The sequence below is a fragment of the Giraffa tippelskirchi genome, chromosome 6 (genome assembly GCF_054371585.1).
Source record: "Giraffa tippelskirchi isolate mGirTip1 chromosome 6, T2T-mGirTip1v1.2.pri, whole genome shotgun sequence".
Classification (NCBI taxonomy): domain Eukaryota; kingdom Metazoa; phylum Chordata; class Mammalia; order Artiodactyla; family Giraffidae; genus Giraffa; species Giraffa tippelskirchi.
Window position 1 is genome coordinate 39,079,056 of NC_137280.1, and position 26,294 is coordinate 39,105,349.

A 26,294-nucleotide genomic window follows, 5' to 3' on the forward strand; every position below is an offset into this window, starting at 1 on the left:
AACAGAATCTGGAGAACAGAGCAAATGAGATTTTTATTGCTGTCATAAAAAATTAGCACAAAACTTAGAGGCTTAAAACAACCCCTGTTTATTATCTCACAGGCTCTTTGCTTAGGGCCCAATTTCACTCCATGAAGTGGATCTACATGGCTTCGGCTCAGTCATCTCAGCCCTTATCTACTCAAAGGTTTCTTCCTTTTCATGAAAAATGGTTCATACTTGCAACTGAGTAGCCTTCTCCACTTTCTTCTTTGTCATACAATGAGCTTTTTTTTTTTTCTTTTTTAGTTGTCAGCACTTTTAATCCAAGCTGGTATTGGTTCACCCAATACAATTCTCCTGAAACTTTGTGATTTAGCGTGCAGTGGACGGCACTTTTAAGATTTTAAGAAGGCTCTTCTCCTAGCTTTCTGAGACACAGCTTTCACTCTTTCTGAGGTTTCAAAAAGTATCCTTCACTTTCACCCTAGGCTTACTGTTTACTATGAGTTTGTGTGTCACTAGTAGCATCCAGAATATGATCTTTATCTGAATTGATTTCTATTTGTATTCAATAATTTTCAGAGTTTTCTGCCAGAAAACCCTGAAAGTGAAAGTCACTCAGCCCTGTCTGACTCTTTGCGACTCCGTGGACTATACAGTCCATGGAATTCTCCAGCCCAGAATACTGGAGTGGGTACCCAGAGATTGAACCCAGGTCTCCCCCACTGCAGGTGGATTCTTTACCATCTGAGCCACCAGAGAAGCCCAGAAAATCCTAAGGATAGAAAAAAAAATTTTTTTAAACACAGCAAGTAGTAACTCCTAAACCTCTAATTTTGCTTAAATACTGAACAGTTATTTCTTTAGTTCATCTAAGTTTTCTCACATTTTATGATAGGAAACTAAATATATCTAGTTGGCATTTCCAATTTTTTACCTAGAAATCTTACCAAAGTCACTAAATACTTTTTTTCATGTTACTGCAGGTGACGATCCCACCAATCATTTTGCAGAGTAAATTTGAGTCCTTTTACTTCAGCCTCCAATAGCAATTTTCTTTAAGCTCTCAGGCCTTCATCTGACTTCTGGTCCCAAAGCATGTGCCATGTAGTTTTCTGTTTTGTTACGATAATATCCAACTTGTGGGTACCACTTTCTGTTGCAGTTTTCTGTTGTTGTATAAGAAACCACCTTAACATTTAGTGACTTAAAACAAGAAATATTTATTTGTTCATGATTCTTTAATATTGAGTGGCCTGATTGGAACAGCTCGCCAGTGTTCCCTACTGTATCTCCTAGGACTGGAAGCTCATGAGAACTTCTCTCACACACCTGGTATCATAGCTGGCTTAGTTAGAACAACTGGAGCCAGGCTGGACATCTCTCTCTTCACATGGCTTTTCCATGTCTTCCTCAAGGCTTGGTAACTGGGGTCCAAAAAAAGGAATCCAAGAAGACAAGCACTAATGTCCCAAGTTCTTACAGAGCTTCCACTTGCATTATGTTTCTAATGCCCCTGTGGTCAAAGTTAATTGCGTCTAGTTGCAAGGTCAAATTTGGAATCAACAGGAGAGAAAAACACACAAAAGTGTTAATTCCAAAAGGTTCTAGGTTCATTGAGGCCACCAAAGTAACTGTATACAACAAGTTTCTTATATAACTTTCCTGCCTTCAGTCTCAATCTCTCTCCTGCCTCATTCATTCTCTAGCCTGTTAATGGCATGCATGTTTTGTCTTTATCAAATAGAGATTTTATACAAACCATATTTCTTGAAGAATATATTATCATTGAAAAAATTGTATAAGTATATATTCTCATTAAATATCAATTTTAAGCTTCAGGCAAATTAACTAATTTTATCATATTAATATATGAATACATAGGATCTGAAATATGTTCTATTATACCACAACACTTATTATTCTATTCATAGCAAAAACTAATGAGCATTGAGTGGTTACTGTGTGCCACTATGGTAGGGGATTTGTGCATTATATGTGTTTAAGGAAACAACATTTATGGAAGTGAAACAAAGTCAAACAATTGCTCATATGCAGGAGCTGCCGTGCAAATCTAGGTATCTTTGTTTCTAGAGAATGAAATATTAACCACTGAAACAATACTATACAGTCTTAAACAATATTATACAGTCCGCAAAAACACCAGGAGAGGACTGTGGCTCAGATCATGAACTCCTTATTGCCAAATTCAGACTTAAATTGAAGAAAGTGGAGAAAACCACTAGACCATTCAGGTATGACCTAAATCAAATCCCTTATGATTATACAGTGGAAGTGACAAATAGATTTAAGGGACTAGATCTGATAGACAGAGTGCCTGATAACTATAGACAGAGGTTCGTGACATTGTACAGGAGACAGGGATCGAGACCATCCCCAGGAAAAAGAAACGCAAAAAAGCAAAATGGCTGTCTGAGGAGGGCTTACAAATAGCTGTGAATAGAAGAGAAGCAAAAAGCGAAGGAGAAAAGAAAAATACACCCATTTGAATGACGAGTTCCAAAGAATAGCAAGGAGAGATAAGAAAGCCTTCCTCAGTGATCAGTGCAAAGAAATACAGGAAAACAATAGAATGGGAAAGACTAGAGGTCTCATCAAGAAAATTAGAGATACCAAGGGAATATTTCATGCAAAGATGGGCTCAAAAAAGGACAGAAATGGTATGGACCTGACAGAAGCAGAAGATATTAAGAAGAGGTGGCAAGAATACACAGAAGAACTGTACAAAAAAGATCTTCATGATCCAGATAATCACGATGGTGTGATCACTCACCTAGAGCCAGACATCCTGGAATGTGAAGTCAAGTGGGCCTTAGAAAGCATCACTACGAACAAAGCTAGTGGAGGCCATGGAATTCCAGTTGAGCTATTTCAAATCCTGAAAGATGACGCTGTGAAATTGCTGCACTCGATATGCCAGCAAATTTGGAAAACTCAGCAGTGGCCACAGGACTGGAAAAGGTCAGTTTTTGCTCCAATCCCAAAGAAAAGCAATGCCAAAGAATGCTCAAACTACCACACAATTGCACTCATCTCACATGCTAATAAAGTAATGCTCAAAATTCTCCAAGCCAGGCTTCAGCAATACGTGAACCGTGAACTTCCAGATGTTCAAGCTGGTTTTAGAAAAAGCAGAGGAACCAGAGATCAAATTCCCAATATCCACTGGATCATCGAAAAAGCAAGAGAGTTCCAGAAAAACATCTATTTTTGCTTTATTGATTATGCCAAAGCCTTTGACTGTGTGGATCACAATAAACTGTGGAAAATTCTGAAAGAGATGGGAATGCCAGACCACCTGACCTGCCTCTTGAGAAACCTGTATGCAGGTCAAGAAACAACAGTTAGAACTGGACATGGAACAACAGACTGGTTCCAAATAGGAAAAGGAGTACGTCAAAGCTGTATATTGTCACCCTGCTTATTTAGCTTATATGCAGAGTACATCATGAGAAATGCTGGGCTGGAGGAAGCACAAGCTGGAATCAAGATTGTCGGGAGAAATATCAATAACTTGATATGCAGATGACACCACCCTTATGGCAGAAAGTGAAGAGGAAATAAAGAGCCTCTTGATGAAAGTGAAGGAGGAGAGTGAAAAAGTTGGCTTAAAGCTCAACATTCAGAAAACTAAGATCATGTTATCTGGTCCTATCACTTCATAGTAAATAGATGGGGAAACAGTGGAAACAGTGAGAGACTATTTTTTTGGGCTCCAAAATCACTGCTGATGGTGATTGCAGCCATGAAATTAAAAGATGCTTACTCCTTGGAAGGAAAGTCATGACCAACCTAAACAGCATATTAAAAAGCAGAGACATTACTTTTCCGACAAAAGTCCATCTAGTCAAGGTTATGGTTTTTCCAGTGGTCATGTATGGATGTGAGAACTGGACTATAAAGAAAGCTGAGTGCTGTAGAATTGATGCTTTTGAACTGTGGTGTTGGAGAAGACTCTTGAGAGTCCCTTGGACTGCAAGGAGATCCAACCAGTCCATCCTAAAGGAGATGAGTCCTGGGTGTTCATTGGAAGGACTGATGTTGAAGCTGAAACTCCAGTACTTTGGCCACCTGATGCAAAGAGCCAACTCATTTGAAAAGACCCTTATTCTGGGTAAGATTGAGGGCAGGAGGAGAAGGGGACAACAGGGGATGAGATGGCTGGATGGCATCACTGACTCAATGGACATGAGTTTGGGTGTACTCCAGGAGTTGGTTTTGGACAGGGAGGCCTGGTGTGCTGCAGCTCATGGGGTTGCAATTAGTCGGACACGACTGAGCGACTGAACTGAACTGAACTGAAACAGTACTATATGTTTTATATCACTTTTTCTAATTCCTTCTCTAATGCTTCCAAACAATCCCTCTATTTACTTTCATGAGATCTAAAATCACTGGAACGGTGAATGTAGCCATGAAATTAAAAGTCATTTGTCTCTTGGAAGTAAAGTTATGACAAACCTAGATAGTGTATTAAAAAGCAAAGACTTCACTTTGCCAACAAAGGTCTGTATAGTCGAAGTTGTAGTTTTTCCAGTGGTCATGTAGCGATGTGAGAATTGGACCACAGAGAAGGCTGAGTCCTGAAGAACTGATGCTTTGAATTGAGAAGTCAATTGAGAGAGTCGTTTGGACAGCAAGGACATCAAACCAGTAAATCCTAAAGGAAATCAGCCTAGAATATTCATTGGAAGGACTGATGCTGAAGCTGAAGCTCTAATACCTTGGCCACCTGATGTGAAGAAACAACTCATTGGAAAAGACCCTGATGCTGGGAAATACTGAAGGCAAAAGGAGAAGGGGACAGCAGAGAATGAGATGGTTAGATAGCATCACTGACTCAATGGTCATGAATTTGAGCAAACTCCAGGAGATAGTGGAGGACAGAGGAGCCTGGCATGCTACAGTCCATGGGGTAAAAAGAATTGGACGTGACTTAGTGACTAAACAACACAAACAGTCCTACAGAAAAAAATCTATCTGTAAGTTTTCTCATAATTATAGAGCTCCACTTTGCTGTGTCTTCCACCATTCACTGGATACACAGGCACTTCCTTGCTGTACCATTGCTCATGCCCATTTTCTTTGAAATGGATTATTTCACCCAGAATGGGGAAATTCTACTTATTTCTAACATCTCAATTCAAATGGCACAGTTTCTTCATAATCTTCCTCAACAATCCATATTTCACCCTCTTCTCCTACAGCTAAAGTGGAGATGTATTCTGGTTTGCTTGAAGCAGCTATTGTTATAGTCCTATCGTTTCAACGTAAGTATTAATAGCTTAGTTTTCACCATCAAAAGTACCATAGTTTTGAAATGATTCCTACCCACAATTAATCAAGCCTACTTCTGAACTCAGAATGTAGATTATTAATATTGTGGAACAACATTTATATTATGTATGTTGTTTCTATTACAATGTGAACATTTGGAATACATACTTTATTAGTATTTTGTCTCCAAGGCCTTTTAGAATGTCTGTGCCAAGAATGATCTTTCAGTAAATGAAAGGTAAGAATATTCAGAATAATTAAAACTCCTTCCATATTCCAGCAGAACTGATAATGTTGAGTCCCATACAACTGAGAACTATAAATTTGAAGTCAACCAATTCACTAAATTTCATTTCCAATCCCAAAGAAGGTCAGTGCCAAAGAATGTTGAAACTACCATACAATTTCACTCATTTCCCATGCTAATAAGGTTATTATGCTCAAAATCCTTCAAGCTAGGCTTCAGCAGTATGTGAACCAAGGACTTCAAGCTTTACAAGATGAGTTTAGAAAAGACAGAGGAACCAGAGATCAAATTGCCAATATTCATTGGATTGTAGAGAAAGCAAGGGAGTTCCAGAAAAACATCTACTTCTGTTTCATTGACTACATGAAAGCATTTAACAGTGATCACAACAAACTGTGGAAAATTCTTAATGAGATAGAGCTACCAGATTACCTTACCTGTCTCCTGAGAAACCCATATGTGGATCAAGAAACAATAGTTAGAACCTTTCATGGAATAACTAACTGGTTCAAAATTGGGAAAGGAGTACGACGAGGCTGCATGTTTTCACTCTGTTTATTTAACTTGTGTCCACAGTACATGATGCAAAATGCCAAGGTGGATGCATTACAAGCCGAAGCCAAGGCTGCTAGGAAAAATATCAACAACTTCAAATATGCAGATGATACCACTCTAATGGCAGAAAGTGAAGAGGAACTAAAGAGCCTCTTGATGAGCGTGAATGAGGAGGGTGAAAAAACTGGTTTAAAACTCAACATTCAAAATAGTAAGATCATGGCATCCAGTCCCATCACTTCATGGCAGATAGAAGGGGGAAAAGTGGAAGCCGTGACAAATTTTCTTTCCTTGGGCTCCAAAATCACTGCAGATGGTGACTATAGCCATGAAATTAAAAGACACTTCCTCTTTGGAAGAAAAGCTATGACAAACCTAGATACTGTATTAAAAAGCAGAGGCGTCACTTTGCAGACAAAAGCCCATATAGTCAAAGCTACAGTCTTTCCATAAAGAAGGACCATAAAGAAGGCTTAGTGCCAAAGAATTGATGCTTTTGCATTGTGGTACTGGAGAAGACTCTTGAGAGTTCCTTGGACAGCAAGGAGGTCAAACCAGTCAGTTCTAAAGGAAAACAAACTTGAATATCATTGGAAGGACTGATGCTGAAGCTGAAGTTCCAATACTTTGGCTACCTGATGGGAAGAACAGATTCACTGGAAAAGATTCTGATGCTGGGAAAGATTGAAGGTGAAAGGAGAAGAGAGCAGCAGAGGATGAGATGTTTGGATAGCACCATTGACTCAATGGACATGAATCTGAGCAAACTCCTAGAGATAATGAAGGGCAGGGAAGCCTGGTGTGCTATAGTCCATGGGGTTGCAAAGAGTCAGACATGACTTAGGAACTGAACAACAATTCACCAAAAACATATTGCTGAGTGCCAAAAATTAGTGTGATTTGGTCTTTCACTAAATTGGACATTTATCAATTTGCTTTTAGGCAAATTGGCACCCTATGAATTGAGTCTTGGTAAATCTACTAATACTCTCTGTAAAATGACCTTAAAAGAGTCAACCTGTATAATGAAAGAACTTGATTCTGTATGGTTTGATTTGTAGGGAGAGCAAATTAAGCTGCATAAAATTTGCTTCTTTATAGTTATTTTTGTCAAGATGACAAATAATAATTTTTATTTTCTTCCTTCTTCTAGACATCAAAATTCTGGTCAGCCTAATGAATCTCATCTTTAAAATGAAAAGAAAAGAAAATAGCTTATCTTAATGCCAAAACTGCTTTGAAAGTCATCCAGGATTTAGAGAAAGCCTAAAAAGTATGTGAGCAGTACACTTTGCTCTTAGTCCCCACCCCCTTTCAATTCAAAGCACTGCTTTTCATGTGTTAATTCAATAGAAAAGAGACATGGTATCAACTCTGTCTCTCCAGTATGTACTACATACTGGGAATGTGATAAATGTATTTATTCATTTTAACCAAATTCAACCACAACAAAACGATTTAGAGGCCCCATGGAGTCTATTATAATGGGATTTTACCTGTACTTTGATAGAATTAAAGGATCCTACACAGAAATCAGCTATTTAAACATCATCCACAAGGAGCTGAATCATAATGTCTTTCTCTGAAGGAGAACATAATTTACCATAGTTTTGGACAGAAACTAATTAATCCACATTTTGGATAGTACCACTGCTGGTTTCTGACAATGTGCTCTGCATCCCACCACTCACAGAATTTTCTTTGTAGACAACCCTTATGAAATTTTGTAAGCAGAATTCTGCATGAATTTCTTGGAAATAGCTCAGGCTTTTCATTATGCTTCTGATGTTTGTAGGGGATTTTTTTTCACATTAAATAATATCGTTTATTGGGAATCAAAAATTTGTTTACACAACTTTATCCTAGCCACTTACCTTTCTTCCCAAAATGTGTTTTAATATAGATGGTAAATACAGCATAATTACTTTATATAATCATAACATCCACTGAAATAGGATATAATGATAAGCAATAATCACCAGAAAGCCTTCTCATTATAATTGTTTTAGCATTTGATAGAAGGTTTGCCTAAGGCAAAGCCAGGAGCTTCATTTATTTCAGAGAGATAAAAACAAGAAAATATGCACATTTTGCATTAAATGTTATTATGCAATCAAGGTCTATGAGAGGTGGAGAGGAAATTTATATTCACATGTAGATTCTTTCTAAGCTTTGAGGCTTTCTAGTGACCACAAAGAGACTGTCATGCCAGCCATTCTGCAAGTCTAACTGCCAGCGCAGTCTGAGAACCCAACGATTACACACATATCGGTAACAACATCAGATTTCCATGTGACAAGACATTTGCTATTATGTGTTATTTTTTTAATTGCAAAGCTGATGAGTTTAAGTCAACATATTTCTTTCCTGCTCCTTCTGCTTGTCAGCTGTAGCTGGATTGATAAAATGCAAATGAACAAATCATTAACGAGTACTGGTTATGAATCTCTCAGGCAGTTCAGGACCCTATCAAATCCTGCACCTATTACTTTGTGTGATTGATGTACTATTGTAAGTGATTGTTCCTGATCTTATTAAATCTTATTGATTTTTTCCCAGTTTCTATTTTATGCAGGGCCAGGCTTGGACTATTATGAATGTTGCTGAACACTGTTAATCAAGCTTACACAGCTATTTTGATGGCAAACAATTAGAACTCTGCCGCTCTACCTTGCAATTAGCTTCAGGGATATGGACCTCAGCACCATAATAATGAAAGAGACCTCCTTCAAGCACGGTAATGAGATTTACAATTATGACCCCAAATAACCTCCAAAAATCACCAATCTGCAAATTTAGATGTGTTTATCAATAATTTCTCCCTTTTATGAAAATGAATTTGTGAAATTTTCTCAACAATAATACTTCCCAGATCACTCATTTTTCTTATCCCTGTAGTATATCACAAACAAAACTTAAACAATTTTGATTATGTAACTTGCTATTATAAATATTTTATATGACAGCTAACATATAAATTAAAAACTCTCAAGTAATTCCTTAAATAGAGTCATAATATTCATATTTTCCAAATATGACACTAGGATATGTTCAATGAAATACAGATCATATGGATTGTTCATTTTTTTCACTGATTCATTCTTCAAAATTTAATTAAGCATCTAGTATCTGAATTGAACTATGGTCAAATCTATGACTTCTACAAAGATAATTGAGCATTATTTTCTGCTCTAGATTGTTCTTACATAATATTATGAATGTATAAATTAATATTGTTGGAGTATTCTTACAAATATAATTTTATTTCAAATCTATTCAAGAGAAACACAGGGACAAATTATATCCCAAATCTTCTCTACATTCCTTAGATATAAGTTATTTCTAATCCCTTATTCCTAGCCAATCACATCGCCTACCGTCTTATTTAGAAAGTAGTACCTGGTGACATTTTTCTCATTCAATTGTATCTTTTCCTTCTTGTCACTTAAAGAAGAGGTACATGTCTTTGCCTATTTCCTCAGCAATGATTTTATTCCCATACTCTCTTCCCTTCCTATTTGCCTCATTGCATTTCCTTTGTGTTTCCTGTTTATAACCATATTCTTTTAACAAACTCTTTTCTTTATAAAGGAACAAGTTACCAACTTCCTAAAACAAAGAAACTAAGTAACTAACCCTCTCAGTCTATAAGTAATCTGATATTACATAACTCTACAATTTTGTTCACTTTTCTGCCAAAATTCTGCAGCTAATGTTTGATAACTATGATCTTCACTGTAAGGCATATGGCATTTTGAAGAACAGCTCTGTTGGCAAAGGCTAAAAATAAGCCATTAAACATCCAGGGTGTTTGATAACAAGAAAATTAAGACAGACTTCACCCATCTTAGAGCCTCATTAAATATCAGGCATGGGGTGAAGTTGATACAGGGGTCTGAGTTGTGATAAGAGTCAGGTATATTAGTTGTCTAGAGTTACTAACATCCGGCCCATTATAGTGTGGCCGGCATGACTCACGATTAAACAAATAGCCATTTTTATTTTAACTTCCTTATTTTTCTTAGCGGTGTGTTGCAATGAGAAGTAGCAAGAGCAGATAGTAGTTATTGGGTCAGAAAGTAGTGGATTTGAAATCTTGTCTAAAACTACTGGTGAGTTACGTAACAGTATTTTACCTAATTCCTCCAAAGCCTCACTTTCCTTTTCTGATAGTTAGAACTCACTGTAGGCCATTGTCAGGGTTAGAAATCATGTGTATTGCATGGCACAAAACCATAACATTTTTAAATGCCTTCTTCACTCATGCTGTTTTTCTCTTCCAGCCAACTTTGAGATAAATAAGTCTCCTAATTTTCTACCCATCTACCCACAGCCAATGCTAATTAGACTCAAGCCTAAGCCAGAGAGGAATCTCAAAATCCTCTCCTTCTCCCACCACTCCTACTTTTGAACTAACACAGGAAGAGCTTATCAGCATTTGAGAGTGGACCTTCTATTCCATAAAATCTAAGTCAAAGTCTTCATCAATTCAAGACAAAGCTTAATGCAAGTTAAAACTATAGGGAAGTGTCTGCATAGCCTGCCAATACAGGCAGAGAATGTGTTTATTTTTACATATCCAAAGGTGGAAAGAAATGAAGAGACAGGGATAAAAAGAAAGCCAGAGCAAGAGAGAGAAAGACAAACAGAGAGAGAGATTGGTTCAGCATACATTCACACCCACGTGAGCACAGTAGTCTTTGGTCTTTATGTTCTCTAGTTCTTGTGAAATCTGGCTGTGTTTTACTAGCATGAAACTTTATAATCTTAACCTTCCCTTATGTTTCTTTATTTTTTTTGCTTGAGCTAATCTTAGTGAATCTTTGTACAATACACTGTAGTGTCTCTGTTATTTATTTATTTAAAGGGCATTTATGATGACCTATTCTAGTCTTCAGAGAACAAAAGTGAAAAAACTAGATAAAAATCCTGCCCTTCAAAGTTTTCATTGCACTTCCTCTTTTACAACATTCTTCTCTCAAAATCTTGGAATAATTTACGTTACTTAACTGTTTTAAGTCAAGAAATCTTACTTATAGATAGACATTGCCTGTTCTTTCCATTGTCTTAGCCCTTGGTCAGACCCTCATGGCAGCATATATGCCTACTGAAACAGACTGTTTATCTTTTGTTTCACAAAATGCCAGGCTATCCTACAAACTTCTAGACAGATCTTCATAAAGCCAGTCTTTGAATATATGATTTCCTTGTTTTAAAAATATTGATGACTAACTATTCTAACCACAATCAAAGAAAATTTAAAATAAATTATAACTTTTCACTTATCGATAAATCTAAACTCCTTCACCATATGTTAAAAGCTTATTGACATCAACCAATTTTTCCGACTAGATTTCCTACCAACTTTTAAATCGATTTCTCTGCATTATTAATATTATATATAATTTCACACTTGCATTTCTGTTTTGTGGTTATATTTTGTTTCTTTCCTAGCATAAAGTGTTTTTTTTTCTGTTTGAATTTTAACTTATGGGAATCTTTTTATACTTTGCAATAATACTGTTTGCATCCTAGCCTTTATCATTTTTTCAGCTATATAAAATTGAGGAAGGTATTTAAACAACCTTGTCTCAATTGTCTTACCTATATAAAATAGCACTTGCCTCGTAAGGCTGACTTATTTATTTTTTTAGTACTGCAATAGACAATCTCTGGATTTCCCCAGAGGTTCAGTGGTAAAGAATCCACCTGCAGGGCAGGAACTGTGGGGGGCGCCGGTTTGATCCCTGGGCCAGGAAGATCCCTGGAGGAGGGCATGGCAACCCACTCCAGTATGCTTGCTTGGGGAATTCCATGGACAGGGCAGTCTGGCAGGCTACAGTCCATAGGGTCTTTAAGAGTCGGACATGACTGAAACAACTTAGCATGCCTGCAAGACAGTCTCTAAGATGGACTCTAGTTATCCTTTGCTTTATGGTTTTCATATCTTTTTGTAATGCCAGCCCTTTAATTATGGGCTGAATTTCCTGACTTGCCTCTAATGTATAAAATATGGCAGAAGCAATGATGTCACCTCTGAGATTAAGTAACAGATGACTGTGGTTTCCAACTTGGGTACTCTCGCTGGTTCTCTTTTGTTCACCTTGGAGAAAATCAGTTGCCATGTCACAAAGTATTTCCGTGGGAAGGCCCATTTGAATGGAGCTGGAAGCAGATTTTCTGAGGCCCGCCAATAACCAAGTGAGTTTAGAAGTGTGTTCTTCAGCCCCAGATGAGCCTTGAAATTACTGCTGCGTTGACTCAATGTCAACTTGAGTGTAACCTTATGAGACACCTGGAGCCAGAGGGCCCTGTTAGGCTGCACCTAGACTCTTGACCAACAGAAACTGTGAGATAATAAGTGTTTATAGTTTTAAGCTGCTAGTTTGGGGCATAATTTGTTATCCAACAATTAATGACTAAAAGGAGAATTTAATGAGATAATTCATATCAAGAGCTTATTATCAATAAAACGTTAACAACAACACAGGTATTTATGTTTGTATATGTATGCTTGTATTTATATGCCTGCATATCTAAATTTGTATCCATATATACTTCACATATTATCTATACATGCCCATGTCAATATGATATCAATATACTTATGTCTTTGAGGTCAAGACATTTTTGGCTTTACCTTTCCCAAGCACTGTGTTAAGCCTAACACAAAATGTGAATTTATTGCATGATGAATAAATTGGTGCTAGATAGAATGACACACTTTGATCCATTAGGCTTGCTTTAAGAAAACTCTGCAAGCTGCAGAACTGGTATTTCTGGAATCCATTTAGAGGTGACTGTGAACTGGGTCAAAGGGAATTAAACAGATGGCATTATCTGGTTTCATTTGAGTGAGCTGCAAAAATAGAGACAGTATACTCTTGGTTTGCATAGTCAGCAGCATATAGACTTTGATTTAATATTGGACTATATATATATATATATAAATGTAAAATTAAGACCAAATTATATGATCAAAAATCATTTCAAATGCTAGTGAATAGTAAACCCACATACCACTAATCTTGAAAGCTTACATTGTGTAGGAAGAAACTTGAATTGCTTTGTGTCTGCTTTAAATATTATTGAACAGCTAGATTATGAGTTTATGTGCCGTTTTTCATTACATCCATTAGTTTAAATATTACGTGGTTGCACAAATTAAACTGATACAGACATTCAGTTAGAAACCTGGAGGCAAGTTTCTGACCCAAAAAGCACACGGATTTGATAGACTGACAGATCCGTGCCCAAATCCAGGTTCAGTCACTCACTAAATTTCTGCCTTTGAGCAAATGATATAAACTTTCTTAATCTTGGTTTCCCATTGTCTAAAATGGAGAGAACGATATTTGCCTTATAGAATTATTTTGGTGATTAAATCAGGTTATAAAATATCTGCTACACAGAAAGTACTCTTCCCATCCTCATATTTTTGAATGTTTATTAGTATAAACAGTTCATAATTTTAAAAACATATAACGACGAATTAGAAAATGCCATGAAAACATCCAAGTTCAGAATTAATACCTGATGTTCAGCTAATTTTTGTTGACTGTTTTATTGTGGCCAGCCTTGAATGGTACAATATGACAAAGCTAGGAAAGAGAATAGCAGCCAAGCTGCCAAAGGATTATGAATACATTCTTTGCTCACCATAATTCTAAGACTCAAAACAGTCAAATTAGCCAAAGGAATTTTACAAGAGAAACTATTTTAATCATTTCTGGGGAAAGAAGAAGTTGCTTAGATTTTCTTTCTTGCAGTTAAATCTTCCTACCTCCCAAGTATCAATATGTGAATATCAACTACCGTGTATTTTTATTTCCTTGTTTTTAAATTGTCCCTCAAAATAATTTGGAGATTAACTGAACAACTGAGGTTAAGTGATAATATAGAAACATTTGATTGAATAATATAAAAACAGCAACTGTAATTTTAAATACAGTGGTTTCTATATAAATTTATACTCGTTTTTTGAAATGGAGATTTAAGAAATAATACAGTTGACTCAAATGAGATCATTTTTTTCCTCCATCTTTGTAATCACTCTTTTGCAACTGACCTCAATTTTCCTGCATTTCTCTCCCTTCTTATAATTTCCTGACAAGACCACAACCATAGTTAAAAGATAGCTTCCCTCCTGAAATAAAAAATAAATAAATAAAGAGCTAAACCCAAGTATTCACCTACTCTATGCCTATAATAGGGGGAAAAAATCCCCTGCCTACTAGGTAGGGGAAAAAAATCTTCAAATGCTGAGTAGCCTTAATCCATGACCATAAATCTCAAATGAACATGAAACCAAATGTGACTGTGTTATCACTTTTACTGAATATATTAATATTTGCTTGCATAAAAATGACCATTTCATACCAACTTTTCTGTTCAGACTTTCAAAATGCTCTTGAACTTTGCAATGACTCACTCATAATGCATAATTGCCATTACCATTTACACGTGAATATATACTCCCAAAGAGGCACATGGAATAAAAATTTATCTCGAGTTAATTTTTTTCTACATTTTATTCCATAACATGTAAACATACTCTAGTATCTTGAATCCTTAAGACTGTACTTTTGGTTCATATCCCATATTTTGACTCTCATTCACATAAAATGTTTCAAAATGTCCAATTTCCTCTCTCCAAGCTTTATACCATTTTCTTTCCTCAACCTGCCCAATAAAGTGTCAATGCACACTCTTTTGATGAAACTTGTCTCACTAAGGTATTACAAGAATTATGTATGCTGAAAAATGTAATAGTTACTTTTCAGTTCTTAGTTTGCTCCCATCCTTAGTAACTTTCAACATAATTGACCAGTCCCTCTTTTTCAAAACATTCTCTAGAATTTTAAGACAATCACCTCCCCTTGTTTTCTTTCTGTAATCAAACTGATGTTTCACAGCTCCTCTGACGGCTGTTCTTCCTTGTTTGAACTCTATGCTTTGGTAGGTTCCAGGAGTCCATCGTAGGTCCTTTATTCTCTCTATATTGAATCTCTGACTAGGTAATACCATTCCATGCCATGACTTTGAACTATCTAGACCTGATTTCTTTACGAGTGACACTCCAGGCATTTTTATAAATGCTCTGACAGAATTGTGAACATACATTCTTCGTCATGTCTGACTCTTTGTGACCCCATGGACTGTAGCCCGCCAGGCTCCTCTGTCCATGGAGATTCTCCAGACATGAATACTGGTGTGGGTAGCCATTCCCTTCTCCAGGGGATCTTCCCAACCCAGGGATCGAACCCAGGTTTCCCGCAATGTAGGCAAATTCTTTACCATCTGAGCCACCAGGGAAGCCCAAGAATACTGGCGTGGGTAACCTATCCCTTTTTCAGGGGATCTTCCTGACCCAGGAATAAAACCAGGGTCTCGTGCATTTCAGGTGGATTCCTTACCAGCTGAGCTACCCAGGAAGCCCGTGAACAACGTAGTAAGGATATCATCATGTAACAGTTTTTTCCAATTATTGCCTTCAACTATAATAGGTTAAAATTCCCATAATAATATCCATGGCAGTAAACATATCTTTCAATTCGCTTTCCGCTATTAAACTAATTCAGTCAAACTCAGTTTAAAATTCAATCTCGTATCCGGTTTTTAATTAATTAATTAATTAAGTTAGTTAGTTATTTTTGGCCGCACTGAGCCATTGTTGCTACACACCTGTTTTCTCTCGTTCTGGCGACCTGAGTATATCCTTCATTGTGGTCCGCAGGCTTCTCATTTCGGTGGCTTCCCTTGTTGTAGAGCATAGGCTCTAGGGCATTTGGGTTTCAGTAGTTGTGGCTCCGGAGAAGGCAATGGCACCCCACTCCAGTACTCTTGCCTGGAAAATCCCATGGACGGAGGAGCCTGGTAGGCTACAGTCCACGGGGTCGCTAAGAGTCGGACACGACTGAGCGACTTCACTTTCACTTTTCCCTTTCATGCACTGGAGAAGGAAATGGCAACCCACTCCAGTATTCTTGCCTGGAGAATCCCAGGGACGGCGGAGCCTGGTGGGCTGCCGTCTATGGGGTCGCACAGAGTCAGACACGACTGAAGCGACTTAGCAGCAGCAGCAGCAGCAGTTGTGGCTCCTGGGCTCAGCAGTTGCTGCAGACAGGTTTAGTTGCTACGCAGCAAGTAGGATCTTCTCAGACCAGGGGTCCAACCCATGTTCCCTGCATGGCAAGGCAGATTCTTAGCCACTGGACCACTAGGGAACCCCTCATATCCAATTTTATAGATATTTCTTCCCTGCTCCTGAAACTCCTGAGGAGAAAGGTATAACTAGCAGTACTTTGGTGGCTCTCAGTAAACATGCAAAATGCCTAGGATCTAATACTTCAGCTTTGGAGACTTAGTCATCTATCTGGGCCACATAAAGGTAGCACAGAGCATGCTGTTACACTCATATACTCAACCATCTACCTGTCATTTCTCCTTGGCTATCTACTGGATGTCTCAAAGTTTTATGGTCAAAATATGAATCTTGATTTACCAATCCCTTCCAGAAACCTGTTTCTCTTTCAGTCTTTCACATCTCACCACATGTCACTATTATCCATTCTATTGATCCAGATCAAAGCATAAATTATTTTTGATTCTTCTTTACGCTTTACCTACCTCCATGTGCAGGTCAAAGTAAGTCTATCATCTGTTATCTTCATTTTTAAACACTATTCCAAACTCTCTCTCTTTTTTTAACATGTATTCAATAGTTTAGGCTAAATGCTTCTTTTTTTTTTATTGGAGTGTAGTTGCTTTACAATGTTGTGTTAGTTTTTACTGTATAGCAAGGTGAATCAGCAAATGGTATATATATATATATATATATATATATATATATATCTCCCCTCTTTTTCAATTTCCTTCCCATTTAGGTCACCACAGAGCACTGAGTAGAGTTCCCTGTGCTATACAGTAGGTTCTCATTAATTATCTACTTTATACATGGTATCAATAGTGTATACATATGTCAATCCCAGTCTCCCAACTCATCACACCCCCACTTCTCCTATAGTGTTCGTATGTTTGTTCTCTATGTGTGTGTCTCTATTTCTGCTTTGTAAATAAGATTGTCTATATCAACTTTTTCAGATTCCATATATATGTGTTAATATATGATATTTGTTTTTCTATTTCTGACATCCTTCTCTCTGTATGACAATCTCTAGGCCTGTCTACTCTCTAAAAATGACCAAATTTTGTTCTTTTGTATGGCTGAATAATATTCCATTGTGTGTGTGTGTGTGTGTGTGTGTGTGTGTGTATATCTATCTATCTATCTATCTATCTCACATTTTCTTCATTCATCTGTTACTGGATAATCTGTTACTGGTTGTTTTCATATTCTGACTATTATAAACAGTGCTTCAGTGAACACTGGGGTACATGTGTTTTTGAATCATGGTTTTCCCTGGCTATATGCCCAGTAGCAGAATTGTTGGGTCACATGTTAGTATTACCAACTTAGTCCACAGCAGTATTTCTTACTTGACTGCTGCAATAGTTCACTAACGGGCCTCCCACTTCCTTTCTTGCCCCTCTGAACCCATTTATCACATAATGAAGAGAGTGATCTCCTCAATGTGAGTCTGATTGTCATGTCTCTCATGAATGCTTCAGTGGTCAGCCACTGCATTTCATACAAAATGAAAATTCCTCACTATCACCTAAAAGAATTTAATGAGCCAGCTCTTACCCATTTTTGGATCCCATATCACTCTACTACAATCCCACAAGTCTTATTTGTGTTGTTTAAAAACACAAGCTAGTTTCAATTTAGCGCACAGTACTTGCTACTCGCTTTCCCTGGAGCAAATCATATCGATATCTTATCATAGTATCTCTCCCTTTTTTTTTCTTTTTATAATTTAGGTTTTGGTTCAGTTCAGCTCAGTTCAGTCACTCAGTCATGTCTGACTCTTTGAGACCCCATGGACTGCAAAACACCAGTCCTCCCTGTCCATCATCAACTACCAGAGTTTATTCAAACTCATGCCCATTGAGTCGGTGATGCCATCCAGCCATCCCATCCTCTGTCATCCCCTTCTCCTCCCGCCTTCAATCTTTCCCAGCATCAGGGTCTTTTCAAATGAGTCAGTTCTTCTCATCAGGTGGCCAAAGTATTGGTGTTTCAGCTTCAACATCAGTCTTTCCAATGAATATTCAGGACTGATTTCCTTTAGGATGCATTGGTTGGATCTCCTTGCCATCCAAGGGACTCTCAAGAGTCTTCTCCAACACCACAGTTCAAAAGCATCAATTCTTTGGCCCTCAGCTTTCTTTATAGTCCAACTCTCACATCCATACAACTACTGGAAAAACCATAGCTTTGACTAGACAGACCTTTGTTAGCAAAGTAATGTCTCTGCTTTTTAATGTGCTGTCTAGGTTGGTCATAACTTTCCTTCCAAGGAGGAAGCATCTTTTAATTTCATGGCTGTGGCCACCAACTGCAGTGATTTTGAAGCCCAAAGAAATAAAAATCAGCCACTGTTTCCACTGTTTCCCCATCTATTTGCCATGAAGTGGTGGGACCAGATACCATGATCTTAGTTTTCTGAATGTTGAGCTTTAAGCCAACTTTTTCACTCTCCTCTTCCACTTTCATCAAGAGGCTCTTTAGTTCTTCTTCGCTTTCTGCCATAAGGGTGGTGTCATCTGCATATCTGAGGTTATTGATATTTTCCCTGGCAATCTTGACTCCAGCTTGTGCTTAATCTAGCCCAGCGTTTCTCATGATGTACTTTGCATATAAGTTAAATAAGCAGGATGACAATATACAGCCTTGATGTACTCCTTTTCCTATTTGGAACCAGTCTGTTTTTCCATGTCCAGTTCTAACTGTTGCTTCCTGACCTGCATACAGATTTCTCAAGAGACAGGTCACGTGGTATAGTATTCCCATCTCTTTAAAAATTATCCACATTGAAGAATTTTGAGCATTACTTTGCTAGCCTGTGAGATGAGTGCAATTGTGCAGCAGTTTGAGCATTGTTTGGCAATGCCTTTCTTTGGGATTGGAATGAAAACTGACCTTTTCCAGTCCTGTGGCCGCTGCTGAGTTTTCCAAATTGGCCTGCATGCTGAGTGTAGCACTTTCACAGAATCACCTTTTAGGATTTGAAATCCATCACCTCCACTAGCTTTGTTCATAGTGATGCTTCCTAAGGCCCACTTGACTTCACATTCCAGGATATCTGGCTCTATGTGAGTGATCACACCACCATGGTTATCTGGGTCATGAAGATCTTTTTTGTACAGTTCTTCTGTGTATTCTTGCCACTTCTTCTTAATGTTTCTCCTTCTGTTAGGTCCATTCCATTTCTATCCTTTATTGTGCCCATCTTTGCATGAAATATTCCCTTGGTATCTCTAGTTTTCTTGAAGAGATCTCTAGTCTTTCCCATTCTATTGTTTTCCTCTATTTCTTTGCATTGATCTCTGAGGAAGGCTTTCTTATCTCTCTTTGCTATTGTTTGGAACTCTGCATTCAAATGGGTATATCTTTCCTTTTCTCCTTTGCCTTTCACTTCACTTCTTTTCACAGTTATTTGTAAGGCCTCCTCAGATAACCATTTTCCTTTTGGCATTTCTCTTTCTTAGGGATGCTCTTGACCCCTGCCTCCTGTACAATGTCATGAACCTCTGTCCATTGTTCTTCAGGCACTCTGTCTACCAGATCTAATCTCTTGGATATTTTCCATGTGAAAATATCCTTGACCACCCAAACCACATTAACTTTCTCCATTTCCATTTTTTTTTTTATCATATCATGTAGCTTTAATTCTCTTTGGAACCTTTGTCACAATCTGAAATTAGCTTTTTCATTTTCTTTTTAATTAATTACTGCTGATTCTCCCAATAGTGTTTCAGCTCCATGAGAAGGAGAATATTTGGTTTGGCATAAGTAATAATATATGGCCATAAGACTTAATTTCTTTTCCTCTTGGCCACACAGACTGTATTTTCTGTCTCCTTGGAAGCTAGATGTGGTCATCTGGCTAGTGTCAGATGATGGAATGCGGGCAGAAGTCTTCCAGAATGCTTTCATACCTGGCCTTTAAACCATCCTGAGACCCTTAAGGATCTCTCTTCATCACCCACACCATTGTAAACAATCTAGTGACAGACATTGAGAAATCATCAGCAGGCAGGAGCCATGATCTCTGCATCACCATATGGAGTGATAAATCCCAAAACTCACATGGACTGCAATATGGGTGAAAAATAGCTTCTAATGCATTAAGGAACTGAAATTTTAGGGCCGTTGCTATAACAGTTTGCCTACTCTGACCAAAATATCTGTCTTGTACATTGAGATACTTACAGTACTCTTTACCATCTGGACACAAAATATTTTGAATGAATAAATGATTGAATGTTTAGTAACTTAATTCATATTTGCAAATTTGAGTAGTTTTAAAGTCATATCTATGTGTACTTAACAGAAATTTTCAAGCATAGGCTTTTAGATGATTTGTTTATTTCTTAGTAGCAGCTTAGGACTAGGTAGAAAGTCTAAACTAGAGAGAAGATTCAGATAGACTTATTAGATTGGTTTAAAAATCAATCATATAGTCTTCAATTCAGACAAACTGTAAGAATATAACCAAAGAGAAACTAAGTGGGAGATATTTGACTTTTCTTATCTGAGAAAAAAATAAATTTCTTTGAACAGTAAACTACAAAAATTGTTATACTTATAAAAAACACCCCACTGACAATCAGATTTTTTTCTTTAAATCTTGTTCCAAATGAAAATCAATGTATTTCTTTATATGAAGGATGATGGCTAAAAAGTCAAATTTAAATAATCTTCTGGAGTTATAAAAAATCATAGAAGCTGATGTTTTACTAAGCTGGTAAATGAAACTGGAAAACTTAACTCAATTTCCCAGTCATGGTGACAGAAGTTTGATCTGAAACTAGGACCTAGATCCTCTAATATTTAGTCACCTTTTCATTTCCTGCCACTGTTGATTTTGAAAATTTGTCTTTTGCATAAAGTGACTACTTTTCATTTTTCATCTTAGATTTACCTGCTCACTCTGAAATAATTCTCTGCTTATAAATACTGAACATTATTACAATTGTTTTTAACTAACATAAATTGTTGAAAATATATCCAATGCTTTGTTCAGTAGGTATGAAAGAATACGTAGTTGCAAATGATAAATACAAAATCTAAAATATTTACATACTTCAAAACTATCTCAAAAATAAGGTTATCATTACCTTTTTCTCCTATTATCTCTCTTATCAAACGCCACCTGGATATTTTGATTCTATCTCAACAATATTATTCATTTCTCTCTTTATTTCTATTACCATGGTTACAGTTCTAATTAGGACTCTCATTATCTTTTGCTTAAGCTATTTCTCTAATGCTGTGAAATTAACATAGTTGTAAGAGCAGACATTTTCTCATTGTTTAAGATGGACTCTGCCATGCATAGCCCCCATAGCCTTCTCAAGTTTTAGAACATTGTTGTATTTGTTCAGTCAATTAGCAAAATTTTATTGAGCTTCTATGCTTGAGCTAGACATCATAGATATGGAGATCCACTCATTATCCAGCCAAAGGATAGATATTAACAGAGCTTTATAAGTGCTAGAAATGTAACTCATATAAATATGAGTTCACAGCTATGAAATAAAAACAACAAAAAAGCACTTCCTAAAAGTACTGAAGACATTTCTCTGAAGAGGTGGCATTTTAGGTGGAACTCGAAAACCCAGTAAATATCAATCAAATTAAAAAATTGTTGAAAATTGCACTTGAACTAAAAGTCTTAAGATAAAAAGTTCAAATATTGCTAGTAGTATGAAAGACTATAAGAAGTTTAGAACATTGGGAATATAGGTTAACTGGGGAAGGGAAGGAGATATGCTCCAACATCTGACATCACAAATGCAGCCAGAGGTTCTTTATTTTCTGGCTGATTAATCAGGTGCCTTTATCTTTCTACATATTCCGTGAGCCTCCTTCCCACATCTACCTTCTTGATCAAAGAAGGTTAGAGAATGCCTGAGGAAAAGTAATGGGAGGCAAGTCTGGAAAAAAGGGACAACCAGGTAGTGAAGTCTTATGTTTCTCTTTCTGAGATAATTTAAGTTTTGTTCTTTAGGCAATAAGAAAGCAACAAAAGATTTAAATAATCAAGTTTATGGAGAGTGTGGTCAACTAGTGGCAAAACTAAGGACAGACTTCAGAGTGATGTAAGGAAGGATTTTTAAAGCTCATGGCATGATGAAGACCTAGACTAACGCAATGGAAAAAGAAAATGAAAAGAAGCAACATTCAAGAGTGGTCACTGAGGCCAAGGAAAATGTAGAATTATAGGCTTTGTCAAGTGAATGAGGAAGCAGACTCTAAGATCACATCAAGTTTTATAGGATGATTAGCCCTGTGTTAATAGAGAAAATATATGTATAGAATAGTAGTACAAGCAGTGAAAAAAAGTGATTTAACCTGAAGACTGGGGGAAGGAAGTGGGTAATAAGATACACTTTTAGACAAGTATCTGGAATTTAATGTAAGATAAACTAGATGATTTGTATCAAGCAAGAGAAAGAAAGTAAAAAAGAAACCTATTTTTTCATTTAAAAATACACTTTAAACATTATCAGAACTGTTAGTAAATTATATATTAGAATATTACTAAACATAAAATCCTAAATTTAAGCCAATATTTAAATAAAATTCTTGATCAAATTAGTTTTACTGTTCTAAATTTTTTGAAGCCTATAAAACTAATTGAGTAATGCTGTGAGCATATTCTTAAGAAATTCTACTTGTATTTTGAAATCATGTTTCTCCTGAAATGTGTAACAAGAAAATACTGAGTTTTAGTGAATCTTTAGTGATAAGCATGGATTTGTAACTTTCCTCTGTTAGGAGGGCAGATTTTATTTATTTGGACTAAATAACCTCAAGCTCAGTACAACCTTGGGGCTTGAAGCTATTTCTAAGGAATATCTTAAATGACCCTATCAGCTATATCTAGTTTATTCTGACTCAAGTTTTCTTGAGTTAGACAGAGAGTAAATATATATATTTCTGTCTTTTTTTCCCTTTAATTTCAAGTTAGTATAAAGGTTATTAGAGTTTCAAATATCTTGCTTATTTTAAAAGTGTTCTCATAATAATTCCTTATACAAACTATTACTTGATGAATAACAGCTATTCTAAAACTGACTGAAAAATCTATGGCCCATGGAGCTTGTAAAACACCTGCACTCATTTCAATCTTTTAAAATATTTTTTACACTATTTATACCTTTTAAAAGATTTGTTTACACTACCATATGGTTTTATCATTCTACTTTTGAGGCAAACATACAATAAGTAAGCCAAGCTGAAGTTCCAATACAAGAGATCAATTTTCTATGCTAACCTTAACAGACCAATCTCAAGAGTAACCAAAGTTACTCTTAGTTGTAGGCTTACAAATTTATTTCAGCTATCACTTTGCACCACAAAGTGATGGGGTTATATAGGGGTTATGTAGACAATGGCTGAAAACCTCAACTGTTAGCAGAATGTTGCTTCTAAGGCAGGATCTGCTGGTAACTTGTGGCTGTTTGTTAAAATTAGCCCTAATCTAGCTCTGAATTCTTGCCTGGAAAATCCCATGGACAGACGAGCCTTGTGGGCTGCAGTCCATGGGGTCGCTAGGAGTCGGACACAATGGAGCGACTTCACTTTCACTTTTAACTTTCATGCATTGGAGAAGGAAATGGCAACCCACTCCATTGTTCTTGCCTGGAGAATCCCAGAGACGGGGGAGCCTAGTAGGCCCCCAACTATGGGGTCGCACAGAGTTGGACACGACTGAAGCGGCTTAGCAGCAGCAGCTCTGAATTTCCTTTCCTCCAGTTGTTTAAGGACATACTCATCTACTCTACACAAAACCCCATATTAGCAGCTTTAAGTATGTTGTGTGTGTGTGTGTGTAATCTGGAGAGGGAAATGGCAACCCACACCAGTATTCTTGCCTGGAGAATCCCATGCACAGAGGAGCCTGGTGGGCTACAGTCCATGTATTCACAGCAGTCAGATATGACTTAGCGACTAAACCACCACCACCATATACATAATTATAATAAAGAGAAACAAAAAAAAAAATGCATTCAGACATGACACATATTCCTAAGAAGTTATTATCTACCTGAGAGAGACATGGAACATGTTAGAAATTGTAGTAATAAACAAAAAAGTGAAAATTCGACCAGAAGAAAATGCTTAAGGAGGACAGAGAAATTAGCTTGCTTAATAAAAATTAAAATTGAGGAAAAATATCCAAGGTGAGATTTTTTTAAGTAACATATTATTACTTTTGGCTTCCTAAGTGGCGCAGTGGTAAAGAATCCGTCTACCAATACAGTAGATGCTGGTTGGATCCCTGGGTCAGAAGATCCCCTGGAGTAGGAAATGGCAACCCACTCCAATATTCTTGCCTAAAGAATTCCAAGGACGGTGGAGCCTGGCAGGCTACAGTCCATGGAGTCACAAAGAGTCAGACATGACTGAGTGACTAAGCACAAGTAGAAAATATTAGGAAATTTAAATAACACTACATAAAAGTCAGTTATAATCCTACTAACTGGAAATGAGGGCTTCCCTAGTGGCTCAGTCAGTAAAGAATCCACTGCAATGTAGGACCCCTAGGTTCAATCCCTGGGTCAGGAATATCCCTGAGAGAAGGAAATGGTAACCTACTCCAGTATTCTTGCCTGGGAAATTCCATGGACAGAGGAGACTGGCGGGCTGCAGTCCATAGGGTCACAAGAGTCGGACACAACTTAGCGGCTAAATCACCAACTGGAGATAATAAACATGTTCCTGTGTTTCTCTGTGGCTCTTGCTCCTATGATTCTGTTATTTTTTAAAGGTACTATCTTCATCTCTAAGTGGAGGCTATGCCATGCCTCCCAGGTGTCTCTTCAGCCCACGGCATTCACTTCTCAGCTGCTGGGAGTGTTGGAGCTGTTAGCTCTCAGCTGAGTGGCTCTCTGACAACCATCCTCAAATGAAGAGCTCCTTATGAAACTGGTTGAATCCATTGTTTCAACCATATTATAGTTCAACAACTTCCTCAGTTCAGTCCTGCTTCCCTGAGTCCCCGAAAGTTATTGAACCAAATAACAGTGTTCACAAGGACTTTGTGTTAGCAAATGTCTATCTCAGAGCCTGGGGTCCCAGGAAACCTCAGTTAAAACACTCTTAAAATAATTTTTAATCCATTTTCTCCCACTTGAAAATATTTATCACTCAGCTTATGAATTTAAAACTATGTGTAAAAATATTCTCAGGGACTTCATGGTCTTTTATTACATGAACATATCATATTTTACTTAACCATTGTTGTTATTAAATACTTAAGGAATTTGGTGTTTAAAATACAGAAAAGCTGTGGGAAAAGAGAAATCTGACCTGATGGCTGGGACTTAAAATGGGCAAGCATAGAGAAGGAATGCATGTTTAACCTGACAAGAGCAGAAAATCTAAAGAGCAGGGATGATAAGGTAGGAAAAGCAACTGACAGTAGAACTCTGAAAGCAAAGATGAGATAGCTAGATTTAAAATAATAGAAGGAAAGAAAATTACTTTATGAAAAAAAAAAAGGTGTTTTTTTTTTTTCTTTTTTTTAAAGCATTGAAGGAAAGTTATTCCAGAGGATATAAGGGAACTGAGCATACTGGAGAAACCCTAAGGGCAATGAAGCAACTAGGTCTCTAGCACTATCATGCAGATGAGACACCATGAATGCTTGGGATAAAGTGTTGACTGTTAAGTTGGAAAGGGAGGCTCAAGAAATATAATAGACCAAGCAAGAAAAAGTGTCAAAGCTTAGTGATGGATTAGATCTAGTGAGGAAAACAGAAAGGGAAAGTGAAAATGATTATAAGATTTTTACCCTGGGGGACTGGAATGAAGACAAAGCTTTTAAAATTAGAACTGGTGACTGTTGGAAGCAGAAGATGATTAAATTACACTCATAGGTTAAATTCTTGGTGTTAGGAGTTCCTAGAAAAGATAATGTGTGGGCAACTTGAATTATATAATGCAGAAAGAAGGAGACTATATATATATGTATGTGTATATATATATTTATATGTATAAAATGTGTGAAAGAAGAAAAGATGTTTTAATTTTAGCAAGATACAAAACAAAGCAGAGTTACAGAAACTAATACAT

The 26,294-nt window shown here is 37.0% G+C and overlaps 1 long non-coding RNA gene across 2 annotated transcripts in view; it reads right to left on the reverse strand.

The window, feature by feature from the left end:
• Nucleotides 1–26,294, reverse strand: part of LOC145510421 (uncharacterized) — a 122,086-nt gene that overhangs the window by 44,763 nt on the left and 51,029 nt on the right. The window lies entirely within an intron of this gene.